This window comes from Salvelinus alpinus, chromosome 6 (genome assembly GCF_045679555.1).
Source record: "Salvelinus alpinus chromosome 6, SLU_Salpinus.1, whole genome shotgun sequence".
NCBI classification, from domain to species: Eukaryota; Metazoa; Chordata; class Actinopteri; order Salmoniformes; family Salmonidae; genus Salvelinus; species Salvelinus alpinus.
This window is the reverse complement of record NC_092091.1, coordinates 876,406-899,560: the sequence shown is the minus strand read 5'-3', so window position 1 is coordinate 899,560 and position 23,155 is coordinate 876,406.

Below are 23,155 nucleotides of genomic sequence, written 5' to 3'. Positions count from 1 at the left end.
AATCTGATAGTGGTAGTTGGGTGGTAGATGTCTAGTCTCCCTTCTAGCTCTAATCTGATAGTGGTAGTGGTGTAGTAGATGTCTATTTTCCCTTATGGCTCTAATCTGATAGTGGTAGTGGGGTGGTAGATGTCTAGTCTCCCTTATGGCTCTAATCTGATAGTGGTAGTGGGGTGGTAGATGTCTAGTCTCCCTTATAGCTCTAATCTGACAGTGGTTGTGGGGTTGTAGATGTCTAGTCTACCTTTTGGCTCTAATCTGATAGTGGTAGTTGGCTGGTAGATGTCTAGACTCCCTTATGGCTCTAATCTGATAGTGGTAGTGGGGTGGTAGATGTCTAGTCTCCCCTTTGGCTCTAATCTGATAGTGGTAGTGGGGTGGTAGATGTGTAGTCTACTTTATGGCTCTAATCTGATAGTGGTAGTTGGGTGGTAGATGTCTAGTCTCCCTTATGGCTCTAATCTGATAGTGGTAGTGGGGTGGTAGATGTCTAGTCTCCCTTATGGCTCAAATCTGATAGTGGTAGTGGGGTGGTAGATGTCTAGTCTCCCTTATGTCTCTAATCTGATAGTGGTAGTGGGGTAGTATATGTCTATTGTCCCTTATGGCTCTAATCTGATAGGGGTAGATGTCTAGTCTCCCTTATGGCTCTAATCTGATAGTGGTTGTGGGGTGGTAGATGTCTAGTCTACCTTATGGCTCTAATCTGATAGCGGTAGTTGGGTGGTAGATGTCTAGACTCCCTTATGGCTCTAATCTGATAGTGGTAGTGGGGTGGTAGATGTCTAGACTCCCTTATGGCTCTAATCTGATAGTGGTAGTGGGGCAGTAGATGTCTAGACTCCCTTATGGCTCTAATCTGATAGTGGTAGTGGGGTGGTAGATGTCTATTCTCCCTTATGGCTCTAATCTGATAGTGGTAGTGGGGTGGTAGATGTCTAGTCTCCCTTATGACTCTAATCTGATAGCGGTAATGGGGTGGTAGATGTCTAGTCTCCCGTATGACTCTAATCTGATAGTGGTAGTGGGGCAGCAGATGTCTAGACTCCCTTATGGCTCTAATCTGATAGTGGTAGTGGGGTGGTAGATGTCTAGTTTCCCTTATGTCTCTAATCTTATATTGGTAGTGGGGTAGTAGATGTCTATTGTCCCTTATGGCTCTAATCTGATAGTGGTAGATGTCTAGTCTTCCTTATTGCTTTAATCTGATAGTGGTTGTGGGGTGGTAGATGTCTAGTCTACCTTATGGCTCTAATCTGATAGTGGTAGTGGTGTGGTAGATGTCTAGACTCCCTTATGGCTCTAATCTGATAGTGGTAGTGGGGTGGTAGATGTCTAGTCTCCCTTATGTCTCTAATCTGATAGTGGTAGTTGGGTAGTAGATGTCTATTGTCCCTTATGGCTCTAATCTGATAGTGTTAGATGTCTAGTCTTCCTTATTGCTTTAATCTGATAGTGGTTGTGGGGTTGTAGATGTCTAGTCTACCTTTTGGCTCTAATCTGATAGTAGGTAGTTGGCTGGTAGATGTCTAGACTCCCTTATGGCTCTAATCTGATAGTGGTAGTGGGGTGGTAGATGTCTAGTCTCCCCTTTGGCTCTAATCTGATAGTGGTAGTGGGGTGGTAGATGTCTAGTCTCCCTTATGACTCTAATCTGATAGCGGTAATGGGGTGGTAGATGTCTAGTCTCCCGTATGACTCTAATCTGATAGTGGTAGTGGGGTGGTAGATGTCTAGTCTCCCTTCTAGCTCTAATCTGATAGTGGTAGTGGTGTAGTAGATGTCTATTCTCCCTTATGGCTCTAATCTGATAGTGGTAGTGGGGTGGTAGATGTCTAGTCTCCTTTATGGCTCTACTTTGATAGTGGTAGATGTCTAGTCTCCCTTATTGCTCTAATCTGACAGTGGTTGTGGGGTGGTAGATGTCTAGTCTACCTTATGGCTCTAATCTGATAGTGGTAGTGGGGTGGTAGATGTCAAGACTCCCTTATTGCTCTAATCTGATAGTGGTAGTGGGGTGGTAGATGTCTAGTCTCCCTTCTAGCTCTAATCTGATAGTGGTAGTGGGGTGGTAGATGTCTATTCTCCCTTATGGCTCTAATCTGATAGTGGTAGTTGGCTGGTAGATGTCTAGACTCCCTTATGGCTCTAATCTGATAGTGGTAGTATGGCAGTAGATGTCTAAACTCCCTTATGACTCTAATCTGATAGTGGTAGTGGGGCAGTAGATGTCTAGACTCCCTTATGGCTCTAATCTGATAGTGGTAGTGGGGTGGTAGATGTCTAGATCTCCCTTATGGCTCTAATCTGATAGTGGTAGTGGTGTGGTAGATGTCTAGACTCCCTTATGGCTCTAATCTGATAGTGGTAGTGGGGTGGTAGATGTCTAGTCTCCCTTCTAGCACTAATCTGATAGTGGTAGTGGTGTAGTAGATGTCTATTCTCCCTTATGGCTCTAATCTGATAGTGGTAGTGGGGTGGTAGATGTCTAGTCTCCTTTATGGCTCTACTTTGATAGTGGTAGATGTCTAGTCTCCCTTATTGCTCTAATCTGACAGTGGTTGTGGGGTGGTAGATGTCTAGTTTACCTTATGGCTCTAATCTGATAGTGGTAGTTGGCTGGTAGATGTCTAGACTCCCTTATGGCTCTAATCTGATAGTGGTAGTGGGGTGGTAGATGTCTAGACTCCCTTATGGCTCTAATCTGATAGTGGTAGTGTGGCAGTAGATGTCTAAACTCCCTTATGGCTCTAATCTGATAGTGGTAGTGGGGTGGTAGATGTCTAGTCTCCCTTATGTTTCTAATCTGATAGTGGTAGTGGGGTGGAAGATGTCTAGTCTCCCTTATGACTCTAATCTGATAGTGGTAGTGGGGCAGTAGATGTCTAGACTCCCTTATGGCTCTAATCTGATAGTGGTAGTGGGGTGGTAGATGTCTTATCTCCCTTATTGCTCTAATCTGATAGTGGTAGTTGGGTGGTAGATGTCTAGTCTCCCTTCTAGCTCTAATCTGATAGTGGTAGTGGTGTAGTAGATGTCTATTTTCCCTTATGGCTCTAATCTGATAGTGGTAGTGGGGTCGTAGATGTCTAGTCTCCTTTATGGCTCTAATCTGATAGTGGTAGTGGGGTGGTAGATGTCTAGTCTCCCTTATAGCTCTAATCAGACAGTGGTTGTGGGGTTGTAGATGTCTAGTCTACCTTTTGGCTCTAATCTGATAGTGGTAGTTGGCTGGTAGATGTCTAGACTCCCTTATGGCTCTAATCTGATAGTGGTAGTGGGGTGGTAGATGTCTAGTCTCCCCTTTGGCTCTAATCTGATAGTGGTAGTGGGGTGGTAGATGTGTAGTCTACTTTATGGCTCTAATCTGATAGTGGTAGTTGGGTGGTAGATGTCTAGTCTCCCTTATGGCTCTAATCTGATAGTGGTAGTGGGGTGGTAGATGTCTAGTCTCCCTTATGGCTCAAATCTGATAGTGGTAGTGGGGTGGTAGATGTCTAGTCTCCCTTATGTCTCTAATCTGATAGTGGTAGTGGGGTAGTATATGTCTATTGTCCCTTATGGCTCTAATCTGATAGGGGTAGATGTCTAGTCTCCCTTATGGCTCTAATCTGATAGTGGTAGTGGGGTGGAAGATGTCTAGTCTCCCTTATGACTCTAATCTGATAGTGGTAGTGGGGCAGTAGATGTCTAGACTCCCTTATGGCTCTAATCTGATAGTGGTAGTGGGGTGGTAGATGTCTAGACTCCCTTATGGCTCTAATCTGATAGTGGTAGTGGGGCAGTAGATGTCTAGACTCCCTTATGGCTCTAATCTGATAGTGGTAGTGGGGTGGTAGATGTCTATTCTCCCTTATGGCTCTAATCTGATAGTGGTAGTGGGGTGGTAGATGTCTAGTCTCCCTTATGACTCTAATCTGATAGCGGTAATGGGGTGGTAGATGTCTAGTCTCCCGTATGACTCTAATCTGATAGTGGTAGTGGGGCAGCAGATGTCTAGACTCCCTTATGGCTCTAATCTGATAGTGGTAGTGGGGTGGTAGATGTCTAGTTTCCCTTATGTCTCTAATCTTATATTGGTAGTGGGGTAGTAGATGTCTATTGTCCCTTATGGCTCTAATCTGATAGTGGTAGATGTCTAGTCTTCCTTATTGCTTTAATCTGATAGTGGTTGTGGGGTGGTAGATGTCTAGTCTACCTTATGGCTCTAATCTGATAGTGGTAGTGGTGTGGTAGATGTCTAGACTCCCTTATGGCTCTAATCTGATAGTGGTAGTGGGGTGGTAGATGTCTAGTCTCCCTTATGTCTCTAATCTGATAGTGGTAGTTGGGTAGTAGATGTCTATTGTCCCTTATGGCTCTAATCTGATAGTGTTAGATGTCTAGTCTTCCTTATTGCTTTAATCTGATAGTGGTTCTGGGGTTGTAGATGTCTAGTCTACCTTTTGGCTCTAATCTGATAGTAGGTAGTTGGCTGGTAGATGTCTAGACTCCCTTATGGCTCTAATCTGATAGTGGTAGTGGGGTGGTAGATGTCTAGTCTCCCCTTTGGCTCTAATCTGATAGTGGTAGTGGGGTGGTAGATGTCTAGTCTCCCTTATGACTCTAATCTGATAGCGGTAATGGGGTGGTAGATGTCTAGTCTCCCGTATGACTCTAATCTGATAGTGGTAGTGGGGTGGTAGATGTCTAGTCTCCCTTCTAGCTCTAATCTGATAGTGGTAGTGGTGTAGTAGATGTCTATTCTCCCTTATGGCTCTAATCTGATAGTGGTAGTGGGGTGGTAGATGTCTAGTCTCCTTTATGGCTCTACTTTGATAGTGGTAGATGTCTAGTCTCCCTTATTGCTCTAATCTGACAGTGGTTGTGGGGTGGTAGATGTCTAGTCTACCTTATGGCTCTAATCTGATAGTGGTAGTTGGCTGGTAGATGTCTAGACTCCCTTATGGCTCTAATCTGATAGTGGTAGTGGGGTGGTAGATGTCTAGACTCCCTTATGGCTCTAATCTGATAGTGGTAGTGTGGCAGTAGATGTCTAAACTCCCTTATGGCTCTAATCTGATAGTGGTAGTGAGGTGGTAGATGTCTAGTCTCCCTTATGTTTCTAATCTGATAGTGGTAGTGGGGTGGAAGATGTCTAGTCTCCCTTATGACTCTAATCTGATAGTGGTAGTGGGGCAGTAGATGTCTAGACTCCCTTATGGCTCTAATCTGATAGTGGTAGTGGGGTGGTAGATGTCTAGACTCCCTTATGGCTCTAATCTGATAGTGGTAGTGGGGCAGTAGATGTCTAGACTCCCTTATGGCTCTAATCTGATAGTGGTAGTGGGGTGGTAGATGTCTATTCTCCCTTATGGCTCTAATCTGATAGTGGTAGTGGGGTGGTAGATGTCTAGTCTCCCTTATGACTCTAATCTGATAGCGGTAATGGGGTGGTAGATGTCTAGTCTCCCGTATGACTCTAATCTGATAGTGGTAGTGGGGCATCAGATGTCTAGACTCCCTTATGGCTCTAATCTGATAGTGGTAGTGGGGTGGTAGATGTCTAGTTTCCCTTATGTCTCTAATCTTATATTGGTAGTGGGGTAGTAGATGTCTATTGTCCCTTATGGCTCTAATCTGATAGTGGTAGATGTCTAGTCTTCCTTATTGCTTTAATCTGATAGTGGTTGTGGGGTGGTAGATGTCTAGTCTACCTTATGGCTCTAATCTGATAGTGGTAGTGGTGTGGTAGATGTCTAGACTCCCTTATGGCTCTAATCTGATAGTGGTAGTGGGGTGGTAGATGTCTAGTCTCCCTTATGTCTCTAATCTGATAGTGGTAGTTGGGTAGTAGATGTCTATTGTCCCTTATGGCTCTAATCTGATAGTGTTAGATGTCTAGTCTTCCTTATTGCTTTAATCTGATAGTGGTTGTGGGGTTGTAGATGTCTAGTCTACCTTTTGGCTCTAATCTGATAGTAGGTAGTTGGCTGGTAGATGTCTAGACTCCCTTATGGCTCTAATCTGATAGTGGTAGTGGGGTGGTAGATGTCTAGTCTCCCCTTTGGCTCTAATCTGATAGTGGTAGTGGGGTGGTAGATGTCTAGTCTCCCTTATGACTCTAATCTGATAGCGGTAATGGGGTGGTAGATGTCTAGTCTCCCGTATGACTCTAATCTGATAGTGGTAGTGGGGTGGTAGATGTCTAGTCTCCCTTCTAGCTCTAATCTGATAGTGGTAGTGGTGTAGTAGATGTCTATTCTCCCTTATGGCTCTAATCTGATAGTGGTAGTGGGGTGGTAGATGTCTAGTCTCCTTTATGGCTCTACTTTGATAGTGGTAGATGTCTAGTCTCCCTTATTGCTCTAATCTGACAGTGGTTGTGGGGTGGTAGATGTCTAGTCTACCTTATGGCTCTAATCTGATAGTGGTAGTTGGCTGGTAGATGTCTAGACTCCCTTATGGCTCTAATCTGATAGTGGTAGTGGGGTGGTAGATGTCTAGACTCCCTTATGGCTCTAATCTGATAGTGGTAGTGTGGCAGTAGATGTCTAAACTCCCTTATGGCTCTAATCTGATAGTGGTAGTGAGGTGGTAGATGTCTAGTCTCCCTTATGTTTCTAATCTGATAGTGGTAGTGGGGTGGAAGATGTCTAGTCTCCCTTATGACTCTAATCTGATAGTGGTAGTGGGGCAGTAGATGTCTAGACTCCCTTATGGCTCTAATCTGATAGTGGTAGTGGGGTGGTAGATGTCTAGACTCCCTTATGGCTCTAATCTGATAGTGGTAGTGGGGCAGTAGATGTCTAGACTCCCTTATGGCTCTAATCTGATAGTGGTAGTGGGGTGGTAGATGTCTATTCTCCCTTATGGCTCTAATCTGATAGTGGTAGTGGGGTGGTAGATGTCTAGTCTCCCTTATGACTCTAATCTGATAGCGGTAATGGGGTGGTAGATGTCTAGTCTCCCGTATGACTCTAATCTGATAGTGGTAGTGGGGCATCAGATGTCTAGACTCCCTTATGGCTCTAATCTGATAGTGGTAGTGGGGTGGTAGATGTCTAGTTTCCCTTATGTCTCTAATCTTATATTGGTAGTGGGGTAGTAGATGTCTATTGTCCCTTATGGCTCTAATCTGATAGTGGTAGATGTCTAGTCTTCCTTATTGCTTTAATCTGATAGTGGTTGTGGGGTGGTAGATGTCTAGTCTACCTTATGGCTCTAATCTGATAGTGGTAGTGGTGTGGTAGATGTCTAGACTCCCTTATGGCTCTAATCTGATAGTGGTAGTGGGGTGGTAGATGTCTAGTCTCCCTTATGTCTCTAATCTGATAGTGGTAGTTGGGTAGTAGATGTCTATTGTCCCTTATGGCTCTAATCTGATAGTGTTAGATGTCTAGTCTTCCTTATTGCTTTAATCTGATAGTGGTTGTGGGGTTGTAGATGTCTAGTCTACCTTTTGGCTCTAATCTGATAGTAGGTAGTTGGCTGGTAGATGTCTAGACTCCCTTATGGCTCTAATCTGATAGTGGTAGTGGGGTGGTAGATGTCTAGTCTCCCCTTTGGCTCTAATCTGATAGTGGTAGTGGGGTGGTAGATGTCTAGTCTCCCTTATGACTCTAATCTGATAGCGGTAATGGGGTGGTAGATGTCTAGTCTCCCGTATGACTCTAATCTGATAGTGGTAGTGGGGTGGTAGATGTCTAGTCTCCCTTCTAGCTCTAATCTGATAGTGGTAGTGGTGTAGTAGATGTCTATTCTCCCTTATGGCTCTAATCTGATAGTGGTAGTGGGGTGGTAGATGTCTAGTCTCCTTTATGGCTCTACTTTGATAGTGGTAGATGTCTAGTCTCCCTTATTGCTCTAATCTGACAGTGGTTGTGGGGTGGTAGATGTCTAGTCTACCTTATGGCTCTAATCTGATAGTGGTAGTTGGCTGGTAGATGTCTAGACTCCCTTATGGCTCTAATCTGATAGTGGTAGTGGGGTGGTAGATGTCTAGACTCCCTTATGGCTCTAATCTGATAGTGGTAGTGTGGCAGTAGATGTCTAAACTCCCTTATGGCTCTAATCTGATAGTGGTAGTGAGGTGGTAGATGTCTAGTCTCCCTTATGTTTCTAATCTGATAGTGGTAGTGGGGTGGAAGATGTCTAGTCTCCCTTATGACTCTAATCTGATAGTGGTAGTGGGGCAGTAGATGTCTAGACTCCCTTATGGCTCTAATCTGATAGTGGTAGTGGGGTGGTAGATGTCTTATCTCCCTTATTGCTCTAATCTGATAGTGGTAGTTGGGTGGTAGATGTCTAGTCTCCCTTCTAGCTCTAATCTGATAGTGGTAGTGGTGTAGTAGATGTCTATTTTCCCTTATGGCTCTAATCTGATAGTGGTAGTGGGGTGGTAGATGTCTAGTCTCCTTTATGGCTCTACTTTGATAGTGGTAGATGTCTAGTCTCCCTTATTGCTCTAATCTGACAGTGGTTGTGGGGTGGTAGATGTCTAGTCTCCCTTATGGCTCTAATCTGATAGTGGTAGTGGGGTGGTAGATGTCTAGTCTCCCTCATGGCTCTAATCTGATTTCTAGTCTCCTTTATGGCTCTAATCTGATAGTGGTAGTGGGGTGGGAGATGTCTATTCTCCCTTATGTCTCTAATTTTATAGTGGTAGTGGGGTGGTATATGTCTAGACTCCAATATGGCTCTAATCTGATAGTGGTAGTGGGGCGGTAGATGTCTAGTCTCCTTTATGGCTCTAATTTGATACTGGTAGATGTCTAGTCTACCTTATTGCTCTAATCTGATAGTGGTAGTGGAGTGGTACATGTCTAGTCTCCTTTATAGCTCTAATATGATAGTGGTAGTGGTGTGTTAGATGCCTAGTCTCCTTTAAGGCTCAAATCTGATAGTGGTAGGGGGGTGGTAGATGTCTAGTTTCCTTTTTGTCTCTAATCTGATAGTGGTAGTGGGATGGTAGATGTCTAGTCTCCTTTATGGCTCTAATTTGATAGTGGTAGATGTCTAGTCTCCCTTTTTGCTCTAATCTGATAGTGGTAGTGGGGTGGTAGATGTCTAGTCTCCCGTATGGCTCTAATCTGATGTCTAGTCTCCTGTATGGCTCTAATCTGATAGTGGTAGTGGGGTGGTAGATGTCTAGTCTCCCTTATGTCTCTAATTTTATAGTGGTAGTGGGGCAGTAGATGTCTAGTCTCCTTTATAGCTCTAATCTGATAGTGGTAGTGGGGCAGTAGATGTCTAGTCTCCTTTATAGCTCTAATCTGATAGTGGTAGTGGGGCAGTAGATGTCTAGTCTCCCATATGGCTCTAATCTGATAGTGGTAGTGGGGTGGTAGATGTCTAGTCTCCTTTATGGCTCTAATTTGATAGTGGTAGATGTCTAGTCTACCTTATTGCTCTAATCTGATAGTGGTAGTGGAGTGGTACATGTCTAGTCTCCTTTATAGCTCTAATATGATAGTGGTAGTGGTGTGGTAGATGCCTAGTCTCCTTTAAGGCTCAAATCTGATAGTGGTAGGGGGGTGGTAGATGTCTAGTTTCCTTTTTGTCTCTAATCTGATAGTGGTAGTGGGATGGTAGATGTCTAGTCTCCTTTATGGCTCTAATTTGATAGTGGTTGATGTCTAGTCTCCCTTATTGCTATAATCTGATAGTGGTAGTCGGGTGGTAGATGTCTAGTCTCCCGTATGGCTCTAATCTGATGTCTAGTCTCCTTTATTGCTCTAATCTGATAGTGGTAGTGGGGTGGGAGATGTCTAGTCTCCCTTATGTCTCTAATCTGATAGTGGTAGTGGGGTTGAAGATGTCTAGTCTCCCTTATGGCTCTAATCTGATAGTGGTAGTGGGGTGGAAGATGTCTAGTCTCCTTTATGGCTCTAATTTGATAGTGGTAGATGTCTAGTCTACTTTATTGCTCTAATCTGATAGTGGTAGTGGGGTGGTAGTCTAGTCTCCTTTATAGCTCTAATCTGATAGTGGTAGTGGGGCAGTAGATGTCTAGTCTCCCTTATGGCTCTAATCTGAAAAGTGGTAGTGGGGTGGGAGATGTCTAGGCTCCCTTATGTCTCTAATTTTATAGTGGTAGTGGGTTAGTAGATGTCTAGACTCCCTTATGGCTCTAATCTGATAGTGGTAGTGGGGTGGTAGATGGCTAGTCTCCCTTATGGCGCTAATCTGATAGTGGTAGATGTATAGTCTCCCATATTGCTCTAATGTGATAGTGGTAGTGGGGTGGTAGATGTCTAGTCTCCCTTATGGCTAATCTGATAGTGGTAGTTGGGTGGTAGATGTCTAGTCTCCCTTATGGCTCTAATCTGATGTCTAGTCTCCTTTATGGCTCTAATCTGATAGTGGTAGTGGGGTGGGAGATGTCTAGTCTCCCTTATGTCTCTAATTTTATAGTGGTAGTGGGGTGGTATATGTCTGGACTACAATATGGCTCTAATCTGATAGTGGTAGTGGGGTGGTAGATGTCTAGACTCCCGTATGGCTCTAATCTGATAGTGGTAGTGGGGTGGTTGATGTCTAGTCTCCCTTATGGCTCTAATCTGATAGTGGTAGTGGGGTGGTAGATATCTAGTCTCCTTTATGGCTCTAAATTGATAGTGGTAGATGTCTAGTCTACCTTATGTCTCTAATTTTATAGTGGTAGTGGGGTGGTATATGTCTAGTCTCCCTTATGACTCTAATGTGATAGTGGTAGTGGGGCAGTAGATGTCTAGACTCCCGTATGGCTCTAATCTGATAGTGGTAGTGGGGTGGTTGATGTCTAGTCTCCCTTATGGCTCTAATCTGATAGTGGTAGTGGGGTGGTAGATATCTAGTCTCCTTTATGGCTCTAAATTGATAGTGGTAGATGTCTAGTCTACCTTATTGCTCTAATCTGATAGTGGTAGTGGAGTGGTACATGTCTAGTCTCCTTTATAGCTCTAATATGATAGTGGTAGTGGTGTGGTAGATGCCTAGTCTCCTTTAAGGCTCAAATCTGATAGTGGTAGGGGGGTGGTATATGTCTAGTTTCCTTTTTGTCTCTAATCTGATAGTGGTAGTCGGGTGGTAGATGTCTAGTCTCCCGTATGGCTCTAATCTGATGTCTAGTCTCCTTTATGGCTCTAATCTGATAGTGGTAGTGGGGTGGGAGATGTCTAGTCTCCCTTATGTCTCTAATTTTATAGTGGTAGTGGGGCAGTAGATGTCTAGTCTCCTTTATAGCTCTAATCTGATAGTGGTAGTGGGGCAGTAGATGTGTAGTCTCCCTTATGGCTCTAATCTGATAGTGGTAGTGGGGTGGTAGATGTCTAGTCTCCTTTATAGCTCTAATCTGATAGTGGTAGTGGGGCAGTAGATGTCTAGTCTCCCTTATGGCTCTAATCTGATAGTGGTAGTGGGGGTGGTAGATGTCTAGTCTCCTTTATAGCTCTAATCTGATAGTGGTAGTGGGGCAGTAGATGTCTAGTCTCCCATATGGCTCTAATCTGATAGTGGTAGTGGGGTGGTAGATGTCTAGTCTCCTTTATGGCTCTAATTTGATAGTGGTAGATGTCTAGTCTACTTTATTGCTCTAATCTGATAGTGGTAGTGGAGTGGTACATGTCTAGTCTCCTTTATAGCTCTAATATGATAGTGGTAGTGGTGTGGTAGATGCCTAGTCTCCTTTAAGGCTCAAATCTGATAGTGGTAGGGGGGTGGTAGATGTCTAGTTTCCTTTTTGTCTCTAATCTGATAGTGGTAGTGGGATGGTAGATGTCTAGTCTCCTTTATGGCTCTAATTTGATAGTGGTTGATGTCTAGTCTCCCTTATTGCTATAATCTGATAGTGGTAGTCGGGTGGTAGATGTCTAGTCTCCCGTATGGCTCTAATCTGATGTCTAGTCTCCTTTATTGCTCTAATCTGATAGTGGTAGTGGGGTGGGAGATGTCTAGTCTCCCTTATGTCTCTAATCTGATAGTGGTAGTGGGGTTGAAGATGTCTAGTCTCCCTTATGGCTCTAATCTGATAGTGGTAGTGGGTTGGAAGATGTCTAGTCTCCTTTATGGCTCTAATTTGATAGTGGTAGATGTCTAGTCTACTTTATTGCTCTAATCTGATAGTGGTAGTGGGGTGGTAGTCTAGTCTCCTTTATAGCTCCAATCTGATAGTGGTAGTGGGGCAGTAGATGTCTAGTCTCCCTTATGGCTCTAATCTGAAAAGTGGTAGTGGGGTGGGAGATGTCTAGGCTCCCTTATGTCTCTAATTTTATAGTGGTAGTGGGTTAGTAGATGTCTAGACTCCCTTATGTCTCTAATCTGATAGTGGTAGTGGGGTGGTAGATGGCTAGTCTCCCTTATGGCTCTAATCTGATAGTGGTAGATGTATAGTCTCCCATATTGCTCTAATGTGATAGTGGTAGTGGGGTGGTAGATGTCTAGTCTCCCTTATGGCTAATCTGATAGTGGTAGTTGGGTGGGAGATGTCTAGTCTCCCTTATGTCTCTAATTTTATAGTGGTAGTGGGGCAGTAGATGTCTAGTCTCCTTTATAGCTCTAATCTGATAGTGGTAGTGGGGCAGTAGATGTCTAGTCTCCCTTATGGCTCTAATCTGATAGTGGTAGTGGGGTGGTAGATGTCTAGTCTCCTTTATAGCTCTAATCTGATAGTGGTAGTGGGGCAGTAGATGTCTAGTCTCCCATATGGCTCTAATCTGATAGTGGTAGTGGGGTGGTAGATGTCTAGTCTCCTTTATGGCTCTAATTTGATAGTGGTAGATGTCTAGTCTACCTTATTGCTCTAATCTGATAGTGGTAGTGGAGTGGTACATGTCTAGTCTCCTTTATAGCTCTAATATGATAGTGGTAGTGGTGTGGTAGATGCCTAGTCTCCTTTAAGGCTCAAATCTGATAGTGGTAGGGGGGTGGTAGATGTCTAGTTTCCTTTTTGTCTCTAATCTGATAGTGGTAGTGGGATGGTAGATGTCTAGTCTCCTTTATGGCTCTAATTTGATAGTGGTTGATGTCTAGTCTCCCTTATTGCTATAATCTGATAGTGGTAGTCGGGTGGTAGATGTCTAGTCTCCCGTATGGCTCTAATCTGATGTCTAGTCTCCTTTATTGCTCTAATCTGATAGTGGTAGTGGGGTGGGAGATGTCTAGTCTCCCTTATGTCTCTAATCTGATAGTGGTAGTGGGGTTGAAGATGTCTAGTCTCCCTTATGGCTCTAATCTGATAGTGGTAGTGGGGTGGAAGATGTCTAGTCTCCTTTATGGCTCTAATTTGATAGTGGTAGATGTCTAGTCTACTTTATTGCTCTAATCTGATAGTGGTAGTGGGGTGGTAGTCTAGTCTCCTTTATAGCTCTAATCTGATAGTGGTAGTGGGGCAGTAGATGTCTAGTCTCCCTTATGGCTCTAATCTGAAAAGTGGTAGTGGGGTGGGAGATGTCTAGGCTCCCTTATGTCTCTAATTTTATAGTGGTAGTGGGTTAGTAGATGTCTAGACTCCCTTATGTCTCTAATCTGATAGTGGTAGTGGGGTGGTAGATGGCTAGTCTCCCTTATGGCTCTAATCTGATAGTGGTAGATGTATAGTCTCCCATATTGCTCTAATGTGATAGTGGTAGTGGGGTGGTAGATGTCTAGTCTCCCTTATGGCTAATCTGATAGTGGTAGTTGGGTGGGAGATGTCTAGTCTCCCTTATGGCTCTAATCTGATGTCTAGTCTCCTTTATGGCTCTAATCTGATAGTGGTAGTGGGGTGGGAGATGTCTAGTCTCCCTTATGTCTCTAATTTTATAGTGGTAGTGGGGTGGTATATGTCTGGACTACAATATGGCTCTAATCTGATAGTGGTAGTGGGGTGGTAGATGTCTAGTCTCCCTTATGACTCTAATGTGATAGTGGTAGTGGGGCAGTAGATGTCTAGACTCCCGTATGGCTCTAATCTGATAGTGGTAGTGGGGTGGTTGATGTCTAGTCTCCCTTATGACTCTAATGTGATAGTGGTAGTGGGGCAGTAGATGTCTAGACTCCCTTATGGCTCTAATCTGATAGTGGTAGTGGGGTGGTAGATATCTAGTCTCCTTTATGGCTCTAAGTTGATAGTGGTAGATGTCTAGTCTACCTTATTGCTCTAATCTGATAGTGGTAGTGGAGTGGTACATGTCTAGTCTCCTTTATAGCTCTAATATGATAGTGGTAGTGGTGTGGTAGATGCCTAGTCTCCTTTAAGGCTCAAATCTGATAGTGGTAGGGGGGTGGTAGATGTCTAGTTTCCTTTTTGTCTCTAATCTGATAGTGGTAGTGGGATGGTAGATGTCTAGTCTCCTTTATGGCTCTAATTTGATAGTGGTAGATGTCTAGTCTCCCTTTTTGCTCTAATCTGATAGTGGTAGTGGGGTGGTAGATGTCTAGTCTCCCTTATGGCTCTAATCTGATAGTGGTAGATGTCTAGTCTCCCGTATGGCTCTAATCTGATGTCTAGTCTCCTTTATGGCTCTAATCTGATAGTGGTAGTGGGGTGGGAGATGTCTAGTCTCCCTTATGTCTCTAATTTTATAGTGGTAGTGGGGCAGTAGATGTCTAGTCTCCTTTATAGCTCTAATCTGATAGTGGTAGTGGGGCAGTAGATGTCTAGTCTCCCTTATGGCTCTAATCTGATAGTGGTAGTGGGGTGGTAGATGTCTAGTCTCCTTTATAGCTCTAATCTGATAGTGGTAGTGGGGCAGTAGATGTCTAGTATCCCATATGGCTCTAATCTGATAGTGGTAGTGGGGTGGTAGATGTCTAGTCTCCTTTATGGCTCTAATTTGATAGTGGTAGATGTCTAGTCTACTTTATTGCTCTAATCTGATAGTGGTAGTGGAGTGGTACATGTCTAGTCTCCTTTATAGCTCTAATATGATAGTGGTAGTGGTGTGGTAGATGCCTAGTCTCCTTTAAGGCTCAAATCTGATAGTGGTAGGGGGGTGGTAGATGTCTAGTTTCCTTTTTGTCTCTAATCTGAAAGTGGTAGTGGGATGGTAGATGTCTAGTCTCCTTTCTGGCTCTAATTTGATAGTGGTAGATGTCTAGTCTCCCTTTTTGCTCTAATCTGATAGTGGTAGTCGGGTGGTAGATGTCTAGTCTCCCTCATGGCTCTAATCTGATGGTGGTGGTGGGGTGGTAGATGTCTAGACTCCCTTTTGGCTCTAATCTGATAGTGGTAGTTGGGCAGTAGATGTCTAGTCTCCCTTATGGCTCTAATCTTATAGTGGTAGTGGGGCAGTAGATGTCTAGTCTCCCTTATGGCTCTAATCTGATAGTGGTAGTGGGGTGGTAGATGTCTAGTCTCCCTCATGGTTCTAATCTGATTTCTAGTCCCCTTTATGGCTCTAATCTGATAGTGGTAGTGGGGTGGGAGATGTCTAGTCTCCCTTATGTCTCTAATTTTATAGTGGTAGTGGGGTGGGAGATGTCTAGACTCCCTTATGGCTCTAATCTGATAGTGGTAGTGGGGTTGTAGATGTCTTGTCTCCTTTATGGCTCTAATTTGAAAGTGGTAGATGTCTAGTCTACTTTATTGCTCTAATCTGATAGTGGTAGATGTCTAGTCTCCTTTATAGCTCAATTCTGATAGTGGTAGTGGGGCAGTAGATGTCTAGACTCCCTTATGGCTCTAATCTGATAGTGGTAGAGGGGTGGTAGATGTCTAGTCTCCCTTATGGCTCTAATATGATAGTGGTAGTGGGGTGGTAGATGTCTAGTCTCCCTTATGGCTCTAATCTGATGTCTAGTCTCCTTTATGGCTCTAATCTGATAGTGGTAGTGGGGTGGGAGATGTCTAGTCTCCCTTATGTTCCTAATTTTATAGTGGTAGTGGGGTGGTAGATGTCTAGACTCCCTTATGGCTCTAATCTGATAGTGGTAGTGGGGTGGTAGATGTCTGGCTTCCCTTATGGTTCTAATCTGATAGTGGTAGTGTGGTGGTAGATGTCTAGACTCCCTTATGGCTCTAATCTGATAGTGGTAGTGGGGTGGTAGATGTCTAGTCTCCTTTATGGCTCTAATTTGATAGTGGTAGATGTCTAGTCTCCCTTATGGCTCTAATATGATAGTGGTAGTGTGGTGGTAGATGTTTAGTCTCCTTTATGGCTCTAATCTGATAGTGGTAGTGGGGTTGTAGATGTCTAGTCTCCCTTATGGCTCTAATCTGATAGTGGTAGTGGGGTTGTAGATGTCTAGTCTCCCTTATGGCTCTAATCTGATAGTGGTAGTGGGGTGGTAGATGTCTAGTCTCCTTTATGGCTCTAATCTGATAGTGGTAGTGGAGTTGTAGATGTCTAGTCTCCCTTATGGCTCTAATCTGATAGTGGTAGTGGGGTGGTAGATGTCTAGTCTCCCTTATGGCTCTAATCTGATAGTGGTAGTGGGGTGGTAGATGTCTAGTCTCCTTTATGGCTCTAATTTGATAGTGGTAGATGTCTAGTCTACTTTATGGCTCTAATCTGATAGTGGTAGTGGGGTTGTAGATGTCTAGTCTCCCTTATGGCTCTAATCTGATAGTGGTAGTGGGGTTGTAGATGTCTAGTCTCCCGTATGGCTCTAATCTGATAGTGGTAGTGGGGTGGTAGATGTCTAGTCTCCTCTATAGCTCTAATCTGATAGTGGTATTGGGGCAGTAGATGTCTAGTCTCCCTTATGGCTCTAATCTGATAGTGGTAGTGGGGTGGGAGATGTCTAGTCTCCCTTATGTCTCTAATTTTATAGTGGTAGTGGGTTAGTAGATGTCTAGTCTCCCTTATGTCTCTAATTTTATAGTGGTAGTGGGTTAGTAGATGTCTAGTCTCCCTTATGGGTCTAATCGATAGTGGTAGTGGGGTGGGAGATGTCTAGTCTCCCTTATGTCTCTAATCTGATAGTGGTAGTGGGGTGGTAGATGTCTAGTCTCCCTTATGGCTCTAATATGATTGTGGTAGATGTCTACTCTCCCATATTGCTCTAATCTGATAGTGGTAGTGGGGTGGTAGATGTCTAGTCTCCCTTATGGCTCTAATCTGATAGTGGTAGTGGGGTGGTAGATGTCTATTCTCCCTTATGGCTCTAATCTGATAGTGGTAGTGGGGTGGTAGATGTCTAGTCTCCTCTATAGCTCTAATCTGATAGTGGTATTGGGGCAGTAGATGTCTAGACTCCCTTATGGCTCTAATCTGATGTCTAGTCTCCCTTACGGATCTAATCTGATAGTGGTGGTGGGGTGGTAGATGTCTAGTCTCCCTTATGGCTCTAATCTGATAGTGGTAGTGGGGCAGTAGATGTCTAGTCTCCCTTATGGCTCTAATCTGATAGTGGTAGTGGAGTGGTACATGTCTAGTCTCCTTTATAGCTCTAATATGATAGTGGTAGTGGTGTGGTAGATGCCTAGTCTCCTTTAAGGCTCAAATCTGATAGTGGTAGGGGGGTGGTAGATGTCTAGTTTCCTTTTTGTCTCTAATCTGATAGTGGTAGAGGGATGTTAGATGTCTAGTCTCCTTTATGGCTCTAATTTGATAGTGGTAGATGTCTAGTCTCCCTTTTTGCTCTAATCTGATAGTGGTAGTGGGGTGGTAGATGTCTAGTCTCCCTTATGGCTCTAATCTGATGTCTAGTCTCCTTTATGTCTCTAATCTGATAGTGGTAGTGGGGTGGGAGATGTCTAGTCTCCCTTATGTTCCTAATTTTATAGTGGTAGTGGGGTGGTAGATGTCTAGACTCCCTTATGGCTCTAATCTGATAGTGGTAGTGGGGTGGTAGATGTCTAGCCTCCCTTATGGTTCTAATCTGATAGTGGTAGTGAGGTGGTAGATGTCTAGACTCCCTTATGGCTCTAATCTGATAGTGGTAGTGGGGTGGTAGATGTCTAGTCTCCTTTATGGCTCTAATTTGATAGTGGTAGATGTCTAGTCTCCCTTATGGCTCTAATCTGATAGTGGTAGTGGGGTGGTAGATGTCTAGTCTCCTTTATGGCTCTAATCTGATAGTGGTAGTGGGGTTGTAGATGTCTAGTCTCCCTTATGGCTCTAATCTGATAGTGGTAGTGGGGTTGTAGATGTCTAGTCTCCCTTATGGCTCTAATCTGATAGTGGTAGTGGGGTGGTAGATGTCTAGTCTCCTTTATGGCTCTAATCTGATAGTGGTAGTGGGGTTGTAGATGTCTAGTCTCCCTTATGGCTCTAATCTGATAGTGGTAGTGGGGTGGTAGATGTCTAGTCTCCCTTATGGCTCTAATCTGATAGTGGTAGTGGGGTGGTAGATGTCTAGTCTCCTTTATGGCTCTAATTTGATAGTGGTAGATGTCTAGTCTACTTTATGGCTCTAATCTGATAGTGGTAGTGGGGTTGTAGATGTCTAGTCTCCCTTATGGCTCTAATCTGATAGTGGTAGTGGGGTTGTAGATGTCTAGTCTCCCTTATGGCTCTAATCTGATAGTGGTAGTGGGGTGGTAGATGTCTAGTCTCCTCTATAGCTCTAATCTGATAGTGGTATTTGGGCAGTAGATGTCTAGTCTCGCTTATGGCTCTAATCTGATAGTGGTAGTGGGGTGGGAGATGTCTAGTCTCCCTTATGTCTCTAATTTTATAGTGGTAGTGGGTTAGTAGATGTCTAGACTCCCTTATGGCTCTAATCTGATAGTGGTAGTGGGGTGGTAGATGTCTAGTCTCCCTTATGGCTCTAATCTGATGTCTAGTCTCCTTTATGGCTCTAATCTGATAGTGGTAGTGGGGTGGGAGATGTCTAGTCTCCCTTATGGCTATAATCTGATAGTGGTAGTGGGGCAGTAGATGTCTAGTCTCCCTTATGGCTCTAATCTGATAGTGGTAGTGAGGTGGGAGATGTCTAGTCTCCCTTATGTTTCTAATTTTATAGTGGTAGTGGGGTGGTAGATGTCTAGACTCCCTTATGGCTCTAATCTGATAGTGGTAGTGGGGTGGGAGATGTCTAGTCTCCCTTATGGCTCTAATCTGATAGTGGTAGTGGGGCAGTAGATGTCTAGTCTCCCTTATGGCTCTAATCTGATAGTGGTAGTGAGGTGGGAGATGTCTAGTCTCCCTTATGGCTCTAATCTGATGTCTAGTCTCCTTTATGGCTCTAATCTGATAGTGGTAGTGGGGCAGTAGATGTCTAGTCTCCCTTATGGCTCTAATCTGATAGTGGTAGTGAGGTGGGAGATGTCTAGTCTCCCTTATGGCTCTAATCTGATGTCTAGTCTCCTTTATGGCTCTAATCTGATAGTGGTAGTGGGGCAGTAGATGTCTAGTCTCCCTTATGGCTCTAATCTGATAGTGGTAGTGAGGTGGGAGATGTCTAGTCTCCCTTATGTCTCTAATTTTATAGTGGTAGTGGGGTGGTAGATGTCTAGACTCCCTTACGGCTCTAATTTGATAGTGGTGGTGGGGTGGTAGATGTCTAGTCTCCCTTATGGCTCTAATCTGATAGTGGTAGTGGGGCAGTAGATGTCTAGTCTCCCTTATGGCTCTAATCTGATAGTGGTAGTGAGGTGGGAGATGTCTAGTCTCCCTTATGGCTCTAATCTGATGTCTAGTCTCCTTTATGGCTCTAATCTGATAGTGGTAGTGGGGTGGGAGATGTCTAGTCTCCCTTATGTTTCTAATTTTATAGTGGTAGTGGGGTGGTAGATGTCTAGACTCCCTTATGGCTCTAATCTGATAGTGGTAGTGGGGTGGTAGATGTCAAGTCTCCCTTATGGCTCTAATCTGATAGTGGTAGTGGGGTGGTAGATGTCTAGTCTCCCTTATGTCTCTAATCTGATAGTGGTAGTGGGGTTGTAGATGTCTAGTCTCCCTTATGGCTCTAATCTGATAGTGGTAGTGGGGTGGTAGATGTCTAGTCTCGTTTATGGCTCTAATCTGATAGTGGTAGTGGGGTTGTAGATGTCTAGTCTCCCTTATGGCTCTAATCTGATAGTGGTAGTGGGGTGGTAGATGTCTAGTCTCCTTTATAGCTCTAATCTGATAGTGGTAGTGGGGCAGTAGATGTCTAGTCTCTCTTATGGCTCTAAGCTGGTAGTGGGGTGGGAGATGTCTAGTCTCCCTTATGTCTCTAATTTTATAGTGGTAGTGGGTTAGTAGATGTCTAGACTCCCTTATGGCTCTAATCTGATAGTGGTAGTGGGGTTGTAGATGTCTAGTCTCTTTTATAGCTCTAATCTGATAGTGGTAGTGGGGCAGTAGATGTCTAGTCTCTTTTATAGCTCTAATCTGATAGTGGTAGTGGGGCAGTAGATGTCTAGTCTCCCTTATGGCTCTTATCTGATAGTGTTAGTGGGGTGGTAGATGTCTAGTCTCCCTTATGGGTCTAATCTGATAGTGGTAGTGGGGCAGTAGATGTCTAGTCTCCCTCGTGGCTCTAATCTGAAGTCTAGTCTCCTTTATGGCTCTAATCTGATAGTGGTAGTGGGGTGGGAGATGTCTAGTCTCCCTTAGGTCTCAAATTTTATAGAAGTAGTGGGGTGGTAGATGTCTAGTCTCATTTATGGCTCTAATCTGAGAGTGGTAGTGGGGTTGTAGATGTCTAGTCTCCCTTATGGCTCTGATCTGATAGTGGTAGTGGGGTTGTAGATGTCTAGTCTCAATTATGGCTCTAAATCTGATAGTGGTAGTGGGGCAGTAGATGTCTAGACTCCCTTATGGCTATGATCTGATAGTGGTAGTGGTGTGGTAGATGTCTAGTCTCCCTTATGGCTCTAATCTGATGTCTAGTCTCCTTTATGGCTCTAATCTGATAGTGGTAGTGGGGTGGGAGATGTCTAGTCTCCCTTAGGTCTCAAATTTTATAGAGGTAGTGGGGTGGTAGATGTCTAGTCTCATTTATGGCTCTAATCTGAGAGTGGTAGTGGGGTGTTAGATGTCTAGTCTCCCTTATGGCTCTAATCTGATAGTGGTAGTGGGGCAGTAGATGTCTAGACTCTCTCATGGCTCTAATCTGATAGTGGTAGTGTGGTGGCAGATGTCTAGTCTCCCTTATGGATCTAATCTGATAGTGGTAGTGGGGCAGTAGATGTTTAGTCTCCCTTATGGCTCTAATCTGATAGTGGTAGTGAGGTGGGAGATGTCTAGTCTCCCTTATGGCTCTAATCTGATGTCTAGTCTCCTTTATGGCTCTAATCTGATAGTGGTAGTGGGGTGGGAGATGTGTAGTCTCCCTTATGTTTCAAATTTTATAGTGGTAGTGGGGTGGTAGATGTCTAGACTCCCTTATGGCTCTAATCTGATAGTGGTAGTGGGGTGGTAGATGTCTAGTCTCCCTTATGGCTCTAATCTGATAGTGGTAGTGGGGCAGTAGATGTCTAGTCTCACTTATGGCTCTAATCTGATCGTGTTAGTGGGGTGGCAGATGTCTAGTCTCTTTTATAGCTCTAATCTGATAGTGGTAGTGGGGCAGTAGATGTCTAGTCTCCCTTATGGCTCTTATCTGATAGTGGTAGTGGGGTGGTAGATGTCTAGTCTCCCTTATGGCTCTAATCTGATAGTGGTAGTGGGGTGGGAGATGTCTAGTCTCCCTTAGGTCTCAAATTTTATAGTGGTAGTGGGGTGGTAGATGTCTAGACTCCCTTACGGCTCTAATCTGATAGTGGTGGTGGGGTGGTAGATGTCTAGTCTCCCTTTTGGCTCTAATCTGATAGTGGTAGTGGGGCAGTAGATGTCTAGACTCTCTCATGGCTCTAATCTGATAGTGGTAGTGGGGTGGTAGATGTCTAGTCTCATATATGGCTCTAATCTGATAGTGGTAGTGGGGCAGTAGATGTCTAGTCTCCCTTATGGCTCTAATCTGATAGTGGTAGTGGGGTAGTAGATGTCTAGTCTCCCTTATGTTTCTAATTTTATAGTGGTAGTGGGGTGGTAGATGTCTAGTCTCCCTTATGGCTCTAATCTGATAGTGGTAGTGGGGTGGAGGATGTCTAGTCTCCCTTATGGCTCTAATCTGATAATGGTAGTGGGGTGGGAGATGTCGAGTCTCCCTTTTGGCTCTAATATGATGTCTAGTCTCCTTTATGGCTCTAATCTGATAGTGGTAGTGGGATGGGAGATGTCTAGTCTCCCTTATGTTTCTAATTTTATAGTGGTAGTGGGGTGGTAGATGTCTAGTCTCCCTTATGGCTCTAATCTGATAGTGGTAGTGGGGTGGTAGATGTCTAGTCTCCTCTATAGCTCTAATCTGATAGTGGTATTGGGGCAGTAGATGTCTAGTCTCCTTTATGGCTCTAATCTGATAATGGTAGTGGGGTGGGAGATGTCGAGTCTCCTTTATAGCTTTAATCTGATAGTGGTAGTGGGGCAGTAGATGTCTAGTCTCTCTTATGGCTCTAAGCTGGTAGTGGGGTGGGAGATGTCTAGTCTCCCTTATGTCTCTAATTTTATAGTGGTAGTGGGTTAGTAGATGTCTACACTCCCTTATGGCTCTAATCTGATAGTGGTAGTGGGGTGGTAGATGTCTAGTCTCTTTTATAGCTCTAATCTGATAGTGGTAGTGGGGCAGTAGATGTCTAGTCTCCCTTATGGCTCTTATCTGATAGTGGTAGTGGGGTGGTAGATGTCTAGTCTCCCTTATGGCTCTAATCTGATAGTGGTAGTGGGGCAGTAGATGTCTAGTCTCCCTTATGGCTCTAATCTGATAGTGGTAGTGGGGTGGTAGATGTCTAGTCTCCCTCGTGGCTCTAATCTGATGTCTAGTCTCCTTTATGGCTCTAATCTGATAGTGGTAGTGGGGTGGGAGATGTCTAGTCTCCCTTAGGTCTCAAATTTTATAGTGGTAGTGGGGTGGTAGATGTCTAGTCTCATATATGGCTCTAATCTGAGAGTGGTAGTGGGGTTGTAGATGTCTAGTCTCCCTTATGGCTCTGATCTGATAGTGGTAGTGGGGTGGTAGATGTCTAGTCTCCCTTATGTCTCTAATCTGATAGTGGTAGTGGGGTTGTAGATGTCTAGTCTCAATTATGGCTCTAAATCTGATAGTGGTAGTGGGGCAGTAGATGTCTAGACTCCCTTATGGCTCTAATCTGATGTCTAGTCTCCTTTATGGCTCTAATCTGATAGTGGTAGTGGGGTGGTAGATGTCTAGACTCACTTACGGCTCTAATCTGATAGTGGTAGTGGGATGGGAGATGTCTAGTCTCCCTTATGTTTCTAATTTTATAGTGGTAGTGGGGTGGTAG